The 9,601-nt window shown below is 44.1% G+C and overlaps 1 pseudogene; it reads left to right on the top strand.

Annotated features, from left to right (window-relative positions):
* The first annotated feature begins 397 nt into the window (after positions 1-397).
* On the top strand, positions 398-3,457 carry LOC100424913 (small ribosomal subunit protein uS3 pseudogene; annotated as a pseudogene).
* Positions 3,458-9,601: the final 6,144 nt, after the last annotated feature.

The raw sequence follows: 9,601 nt of genomic DNA, 5'->3' as shown, positions 1-9,601 counted from the left end.
CCGCAGCCCATTCCCAGGCTCCACATGGCTCCCTTAGCCTCAATGCCACCAAGAGAGCTGCTCAGCCCGCGAGGCACTAGCCGGTTTGCTAACAACCACAAAACGCTCTGGGCGGGATGCGGCTGGGTCTCCTTCGCCTCCTCTGAGCCATAGAGATTGGCCCCCCCCCGGGGACAAGTCTTCTGATTTGGGTTCAATCTCTGGCTGAGGTCTTCAGCAATTTTTCTGTGCCTGATGATATATGAGTGAGAGCCCGGGAACTCTTCCTGCCTCCTCTTGGAGAATGTCTGCCAGCTCCACATAGGAGGTAAGCTATTCCAAGAATCATTCATGGGATTTCGGCTTCATAGTTTTGGCTTCATAGACGGCGTCATAGTTTCAAAAGTAAGGGCCAAAGATGAATTCACAACAGCTCTTGCCATCCAGTACTTCATTTATTCCTCTTTAATGTCCTCTATATATTAATCCATTTGGGTCCCTTCATGCAGACCAAAGTTGTCCAGCATTAGAGTAATACTTTCTTGCCCCCTTGCTCCCCTCTAAAAAGCCCACCAATAATTTGATTCAAAGTAGAAGAACTTTGGATAACAGAGCGTACTGCAATACTAAACAAGGTTCATAAAGTGCCATTCTGGAAGGAGCCAGAAAGACCAACAGCCAGCACCACGGAGGTATTTTTAAATGGTGCTGAGTAAGAAATGTTAGGAAGCAAATGAGGACTATAACATAATGTAATATATGTAAATTTTAAATAAATACATGAAATAATACTCATATCTTATAAAACTACATACCTATTCAAGGACAAATATCTTTCACATTGATGTAGTGGCCTATTGGGAAGAAAGGGATTAGTGCTGGGAATGGAGAAGGAGGGAGGGAGAGAGAGAGGAAGGAAGGAAGGAGGGAGGGAAGGGAGGGAGGGAGGAAAGGAAGGAAGGAAGGAAGGAAGGAAGGAAGGAGAGAGGAAGGAAGGAAGGAGGGAGGGAAGGGAGGGAGGGAGGAAAGGAAGGAAGGAAGGAAGGAAGGAAGGAGAGAGGAAGGAAGGAAGGAGGGAGGGAGGGGAGGGAGGGAGGGAAGGAAGGAAGGAAGGAAGGAAGGAGGGAGAAGGGAGGAAGGGAGAGGAGGGGAACAGGAAAGAAGGAGGAGAGGAAAGGGAAGAATTTAATAATGATGATAGCGGATTATGTCTTGAAGAATATGGAGTAACTCTAACATAAGTTAAAAAGGAAGCAAGCCCTAAATTAAACCTTTCATTTTACAGATGGAGAAACTGAGGCTCAGAAGGATGAACTGTTTGATGCTGGGATTTTATTGCTATTCAGTGGCAGAAACCAGGCATTTTGACTTGCAATTCAATGCTTTCTACTGCATCAAACTGCTACATGTATACTTATAATACCTCACTTCCTTCCCTTCTAATGAGTAATTCATCTAAGTACAGTTTTAACTAGAGAGGTTGATCATTGCTGGCCCAATTTGTGGTCCCTCTCCCAGAGAAGTCACCCACCCCTGCTGAAAGACCAAGGCCTTGCTGGACACCAGGTGACCCAGATCACCTTCTCTTGGCCGATGGGCCTGAGGTGGGCACCTGATTCAAGGGCAGCCCTTCCAGAGACAGGGTGGGGGTCACCAAGCATCCTGGTTTGCCTGGGACCGAGGGGGTTCCCAAGATGCAAAACTGTCAGTGCTGAAACTAGAAAAGTTCTGAGTCACCTGGGACAAGCTGGTCATCCTGGCAGGGAGGGACTTAGGAACTGTGAGGCCAGCTTCAAAAATAGATTCTCAGTGAGAAACGGGGAATCTAGCAGACCGAGACTGTTGGCTGCAATAGAAGTGCCGTGGTGTAGAAACAGGGCAAGGAGCCTTAAGGAGCTTCCATATGGGTCCTACATAAACAAAACTCAAGAGCAGAAACTTCGAGTAAGTGGAGGACACTGGTTGACCAAGAGAGGAGAAAAGGGTCTATCTTTGTTCAGAGACAAGCAGACACCTGCCCTCAAGAGAAGGACTCTGCTGCTAATAGGATAAAACTCTCACACTGGCCCTTCATTTTGGGGGCACACGGTGACAAAATAGGGGTGCAGATCTCCAAGAAGAGGAATTTTGTCGCTGACGGCATCCTCAAAGTGGAACTGAAAGAGTTCTCACTGGAGAGCTGGCTGAGGATGGCTACTCTGGAGTTGAGGTCCAAGTTATGTCAACCAGGATAGGAATTAATACAGGAGCTTAAAATGAATTATTTAAGCAGATAGTGAGGGTAAGAGCGTCCTCAGCAAGCCTTCTCTCTTAACAAAAAGCAGCCCCCAAATCGTTTATTTTCTAACAAAGAGCAGCCTATAAAATCGAGCTGCAAACATAGATAAACAAGCTGGAAGTTTGCACGGTGAATGCCGGCAGCTGTGCCAATAGGAAAAGGCTACCCAGGGGCCAGCCATGTTCAACATGGAGGCTCCATCTACCCTTTTCTTTGTCAACCATGTGTACAATAAAGGAACAGGCAACAATGGCACAGGCCAGGTAGAGAACCCATCTACATAATAAAAAATTAGGGGGGAGTGGCCAGTTTCCTCACAAGCTATGTAAATAGCACACCTGGTCCAACCAATCGAAACCACCTCCTCAAGCTCATCTATAAAACCCCGTACATTTCACCGGGAAACCGAAAGACCTGCTCAGGAGCCCGTCTCTGCAGGAGAGAGAGCTTTTCTCTTTCTTTTGCCTGTTAAACCTCCGCTCTTAACCTCACTTTTACGTGTCCACATCCTTGATTTCCTTGGCATGAGGCAACAAACCTCGGTTACTACTCCAGACAAATGACGCTGCTTCAAAATCATTATCTTAGCCACCAAAACACAGAATGTTATTGGTGAGAAGGGCTGGCAGATTCGGAAATTGCCCGCTGTAGTTCAGAAAAGGTTTGGCTCCCAGAGGGCAGTGTAGAGCTTTTTGCTGGAAAGGTAGCCACAAGAGGTCTGTATGTGTTTGCCCAGGTGGAGTCTCGTGTTACCTCCTGGGAGGGCTTGCAGCGCAGAGGGCCTGCTATGGTGTGCTGTGGTTCATCACGCAGGGGGTGGGGGGCCACAGGCTTCAAGGCTGTGGTGTCTGAAAACTCTAAATGCAGGAATTTTGTGGATGGCCCGATGATCCTCAGCAGACACTCTGTTTACTTCATTGACACCGCCATGTACCAGGTGCTGGCCGTCAAGGGAAGGTCATGCTGCCCTGGGCCCCGACTGGTAAGACTGACTCTAGGAAGCCCCTGCCTGAGAACATGAGCATCATGGAACCCAAAGATGAAGTACTGCCTACTACCCCCATCTCAGAACAGAAGGGTGGGGAGGGAGCCATAGCGCCTGCCATGCCCCAGCCAATCCCCACAACATGATGGGGTCTCCTTGACAGCTGTGTCTGGCATCTGGGTGTTATCCTGGAAAGGACTTTAATAAAATCTTGTACGAAGTCACAAAGCCTGACTCGGCTGTATGTCCAGTGTTCAGACTGAGGGGCCTGTTGGCCTGCAGAGCACTCCTTAACCTCTTGGTGCTAACCATGCTTGTGGAATTTGCAGGACCCAGCACAGGAGGACCCAAGCAGAGCTAACCAGAGGAATGTCCCGTGTGAGAGTGAAGGCTGATGGCTAGCAGGGCAGCACCTCAATTAACTGTCCTGGAGTTCAGGATTGTAGCTTTAGAAGCGGGATGTATTTAGAATGATTTTTCCTATGCCTAAGAAAATACGTATTGCACATATAACGTAAATACAATGGTCATTATGGTGTGTGTCATACTGTGCTAAATGTTCTTTGCATTCACACTCATTTACTCCTCAACATCTGGAAAGCGGAAAGGAAATGTGCTGCGCCACTGAAGCTCAGGCTCAGAAGCAAATATGCCTAAGCAGCATGAAGCTGCCATTAGAATCCACATTCCTAAGTTCTGCTCTCTTGACCATTCTGTTCTGGAAAACTATAAGGAACATTTAAATGGTCAAAACAGTAACAACAAAGCACCTCTCACATTAGTCTTTGGTAGCCCAGAGTGTGGTCTCAGCCTTCCTGCAAGGCTCACACATGCACAGCTTACAACCAACCCCTCTTCTCTGGAGCTACTCTCATTAACTTTCTGCTCCTTATAACCATGAGTCTGACCAGCATGATTATATTTTAGGAAAACTGGCTTTCAGTAGCTCCTTCCTCAAAAACTACTGTGGCCAATTTCAGGTTCTCAAAGAGACTCTTTCCAGATGCTCCTGTATGCTGTTGCTGCTGCTTCTGCTTTCATTGCCAAGGAAAGGGTTGCAGCAGAAGATGCTCCTCATCTGTAAAATAAGCTGGTTCTCTCCACTCAGCCTGAGCACACTCAGGGCTCCAGACGCTAAAGAGAAAAACCCTTTCCTCCATCCCCACTCAGATGCCCACTTCTGCAGCCACCGCCGTATAGGATCGAACTTCTTGACAAAATTATTTGTGCCCCATGCCTCTATTTCCTCCCTTCCTGTGCAATCCCGAAGGCCCTTCCATCTTCCCACCCCTAGGAAATTACTCTGGCCTTGATCCCCAGGGCCCACCAAGAGGCCAAACCGAGCGAACTTTTTCCTGCCTTTAACCCCTGGAGAAGTTTCTGTAAGTTCCCATACCATCTGCCACATGTTCTCCTTGAATTCAGCCCCCTTACCTGCCAAATCGCAAAAGACCTCACTGCTTCACCCTCTCCTTAGCCTATTAGACTCTTTCCCTCCCCTTCACTGGCTCTACCCTCCTCCCTCCCACCTACTAAGGAAACACTTTCCAGATTTTTTATCCTCCCCACATTAAACTCCAAGACCTTGCCTTCCCAAAACCTCATCTGTCCGAGGCTCTGGGTACTGTCCCGGAGTAACAGTGAATTTGAGGTCTGCAGGGAGACACTTTTGCATAGGTGTGTGTAGCCTTTTGTAAAGTGCCTGTGTGAATCTGGTTTTCACTGTTTAGCAAACAGGATCACCTGAGCCTTGTTTACCCCATGCCTTGTTATGAGACTTTCAGTTTGGCTGGCAGAATTCAGCCAGAGAATGCCCTGTGCAGGCGCAGAGAAGGACTGTAAAGTGCCAGGGGTGGGTGACTGGTTAACCATTTACCTCCCTCCCATGAAGGACAGCAGAGAAGAGGCCCCAGCCGCTGCCCACCCCTGCCCACAGCCTTGGTGTTCCTGATCCAGCACATTGCCATTCTCCTCGCCCCAGCCACCAGCCAAGGAGGCTGGAAGATCAACCAAGCTCCAACCACTGGGTGTCCCATCACAGCGTGGCTTTTACTGCTAACGCTGGTGTTGCTGTTTGTGCCAGGGGTTCTGTTCAAAACCAAGCTCTTAGAAGAATTTGGAGGAAATTATGACTGCAACCGTGTCTTTGTAAGTGTTATCTTCTAAGGAGGAATTTGTAGACTTTAGAGTAAGCTGTAACAACTCAACATTAACTTTTTCCCCCCAATCTTTATTACTATTGTGGAAAGTTGTGGGAAAATGTTGAAAAGTCAGAAATGTTGAAAGTACAATGAAAATCTATATGTCTTCCACCTTCTTCAACAATTTTAATGCTTGCCAGATGAGTTTCCTCTCTGCATTTGTGTACATATTTTTGTTGTTATAGAACCATTTAAAAATAAGTTGCCAATAGTATGTTTCATTCCTAAATACTTCAGCATGGATCTCCTAAGAACAGGATGTTAGATGCCTCTATTTAACACCTAAGAAGATTAACAACCATTCTATAATATTATTTAATAGCCAAGCCATATACAAAATTTCCCAGTCATCCTAAAAATATCTTTTATAGCTTTGGTTTCGCCAAATCAGCATCCAATTGAGGTTCAGATGTTGCATTTGGTTATTATTTCTCTTTAGTCTATTTAAAACAAATTTTTTTACTGAAGTAAAACTAACATTCAATACATGTTAATGCATTCATTTTAAGTGCATACTGGATGAGTTAAAAAAAGTGCATGTCCTTATCACTACCACCCCAGTCAAAATATTTACAAAGTTCACTCCTTCTCCCTTTGCAGCCTATCTCTCCTTCTCTCACCCCCACAGCCCTGACTCCAGGCAGCCGCTGATCTGATTTTTCTATCTATAGGCAGCTTTGCTAGCTCAAGAACTTCATAAATGTGATAATATGGTTTGTGATCTTCTGTGGTGTCTTTCACCAAGTATGCTCCACCTGGGATTCACCCATGTTGTTGCATATGTGAGTGGGTGGCTCCTTTCATTGCTGAGTAGTATGCTAGTGCATGAGTCCACCACCATTTGCCTATCCATTTAGCCGCTGATGAAGACTTGGATTGTTTCCGGTGTTAGGCCATTCTGATTAAAGTCTTTATGAAAATGTTTGTACAACTCTTTTTTGTAGACATACGTTTTCATTTCTCTTGGGTAAAAATCTGGAGTAGAACTTATGGATCATATAAGTGTATATTTAACTTTATAAGAACCTGCCAAACTGTTTCCAAAATGTTGACAACATTTTACACTCCTAACAGCAACATATGAGAGTTCTAGTTTCTCTGCATCCTCACCAGTGCTTGGTATTATCAGTCCTTCACTTTTTGTCATTTTTGCGGGTGTATAGTAGTATCTCTGTGTGGTCTTAATTTGCATATCCCTGATAACCAGAGTTGTTTTGTGTGGTTCTTGGCTATATATATATATATATATTTAAAAATATATATATATAAAAATATATATATACACCTTTTGTGGTGTGTCTGTTCAAATATTTTGTCTTTTTTAAAAGTAAGTTATCTTTTTTTTTTTTTTGAGAGGGAGTTTCATTCTTGTTGTCCAGGCTGGAGTGCAGTGGCACAATCTCAGCTCACTGCAACCTCCACCTCCCAGGTTCAAGTGATTCTCCTGCCTCAGCCTCCTGAGCAGCTGGGAAAAAAGGCATGCACCACCACGCCTGACTAATTTTTTTGTGTAATTTTTAGAGAGATGGGGTTTCACCGTGTTGGCCAGGCTGGTCTTGAACTCTCGACCTCAGGTGATCCACCCACCTCAGCCTACCAAAGTCTGGGATTACAGGCATGAGCCACCGCACTGGGCCACAAGTTATCTTTTTATTATTGAGATTTAAATATGAATCCTTTGCCAGGTTTATGTATACAAATATCTTCTGCCAGTCAGTGACTTGACTTTTCAAGTACCCAGGTGACTTTTCTTTTTATTAATATTGTCTTTTAAAAGCAGAAGTTTTGTATCTCGATGAAGCTCAATTTGTCAGTATTTTCTTCATGGTTGGTACTTTCTATATCCTGCCTAAGAAGTCTTTGCCTACCTCAAGGTTACCAAGACATCCTTCTATGTTTTAGTCTAGAAGTTGTGTAGTTTTAGCTTTTGCATTTGGGCCTATAATCCATTTAGAGTTAATTTTTGTATATGGCATGAGATAGGAACTAATGTTTGTTGTTTGTTTTTGTTTTGCTTTGTTTCTCACACATATACCCAGTTGTTTCAGTGCCATTTGTTGAAAAGACTCTATTTTCCCAATTGAACTACCTTGGCCTATTTATTTTTAAAAAAATCAATTGACCATATATATGGGTCTATTTCTGGACTCTATTCTAGTTCATTGATCTGTATGCCTATCCTCTGCCAATATTACAGTGTCTTGATTACTATTGTTTATAGTAGTCTTAAAACCAGTTGTGTAAATATTCCGAATTATTATTTTCCAAAATTATTTTGGCTCTTCTGGTTCATTCATCCATTTGATACTGATTTAATTTCTTTGAGAAATGTTTTAGAGTTTTCAGTACACAGGGTGTGTGTGTGTGTTATTCTAAACATTAATCATAATATTCTGAAACATTATTCTCTGGTATTGTAAATAGGATTTTTATTTCATTTTCCAATTGTTTATACTGATATATAGACATATAATTTATTTACGTATATTGATTTTGTGTTCTGTGTCCTTTCTAAATTCACTTTTTTTGTTTTAGCAGCTTTTGTACAGACTCCTTGAGATTTTCTATGGTCACGATCATGTTTTACTTCTTCCTTTCCAACATAGGTGCTTTTGTTTCTTTTTTCTTGACTTTTTGTATGGCTAGGATCACAGCAAAATGTTTAACAGAAGTGATGAAAGAAAACTTCCTTTCCCTGCCCTCATCTTAGAGAAAACATTCAGTCTTTCACCAAAAAATATGACACTAGCTAAAGGTTAGCAGACACAGAAGCATTTGACAAAATTCAAAATTCATTTGGAATAAAATGCTAAAGGCATCTATATTGTCTCCCTTTTTTTTTTTTTTTTTTTTGAGAGAGCCCTGCTCTGTTGCCCAGGCTGGAGTGCAGCGGCGCGATCTCAGCTCACTGCAGCCTCAATCTCCCAACTCAAGCTATTCTCCCACCTCAGCCTCCCAAGTAGCTGGAACTACAGGTGAGCACCACCACAGCCAGTTAGTTTTTTGATTTTTTTGAAGAGATGGGGGTTCTCACTATGTTGCCCAGGCTAGTCTCGAACTGCTGAGCTCAAGCAACCCTCCTGCCTCAGCCTCCCAAAGTGCTGGGATTCCAGGCGTGAGGCCCTGTGTCCAGCCTAGATTGCCTTCCTTTAAAGACTGTTGCATTTTGTTTTTGTAGGCAGTTGATTCATTTATGGATTGGCCTATTCTTTTGAGGAAGATCTAGAGTAGCCTTTATTTTTGGTTAGTTTGGTCCTAATCCTGAGGTGTGGTCTTTCTGGTACTCTACTCAAAGCCCAATGAGGTCTTTTCACTCTGGTTGTTCAAACTTAAACATCTCCCAACTCTGTATAAGCTCCAGAAGTTGTTTAGTTCACAGTTCCCTGGTAGCCATTCTTCCCCCAGTGGTGGTTTGATCCACCTTGTGGTGCCTCACTCTGCACATGTGCCACTTGGTATTTAGCCAAAGACTTGAGGGGAACCCTATGACCTGGAACTTTTTATTTTTATTTTTATTTTTTGTTTTTTTGAGGCAGAGTCTTGCTCTGCTGCCCTGGTGCAATCTTGGCTCACTGAAACTTCCACCTCCTGGGTTCCAGTGATTCTAGTGCCTCAGCCACCCAAGTAGCTGGGACTACAGGCACCCACCACCATGCCCAGCTAACTGTTGCATTTTTATTAGAGATGGGGTTTCACCATGTTGGCCAGGCTGGTCACGAACTCCTGGGCTCAAACCATGCTCCCACCTCAGCCTCCCGAAGTGCTGGGATTACAGGCGTGAGCCACCGCACTTGGCCAACCTGGAATTCTAACTCTGCGCAATTTCTTCTTCTAAAGGGTTCTTTTTGCCTTCGTCTCCCCGAACTCCAGCATCTGTGTCTTCAGCTCAGTGAGACTTCTGCATTTTGTTTAGCTTCTCCATCTCTGTGTTGGAATTCAGCAAATGGCTCTGTCAGAATGTCTGAGTGGTTGGGAGGCTCACCTTGTTTGTTTCCTTTCTGTCTTGATTACAGCCCTGTGCTACCAATTATGTCTGAAACCAGTTATTTGATATATTTACCCAGCTTTCTAGTTATGTATGGCAGGATGGCCAGCCGGTACTAGTTACTATGCTATGGGTGGAAGCAGAAGAGTCATTAATCTCTTCTCATTTAGAGC

The sequence above is a fragment of the Macaca mulatta genome, chromosome 6, assembly GCF_049350105.2.
Source record: "Macaca mulatta isolate MMU2019108-1 chromosome 6, T2T-MMU8v2.0, whole genome shotgun sequence".
NCBI lineage: Eukaryota > Metazoa > Chordata > Mammalia > Primates > Cercopithecidae > Macaca > Macaca mulatta.
Note: the sequence above shows the minus strand (reverse complement) of the source record. Positions and strands in the feature narration are given on the sequence as shown.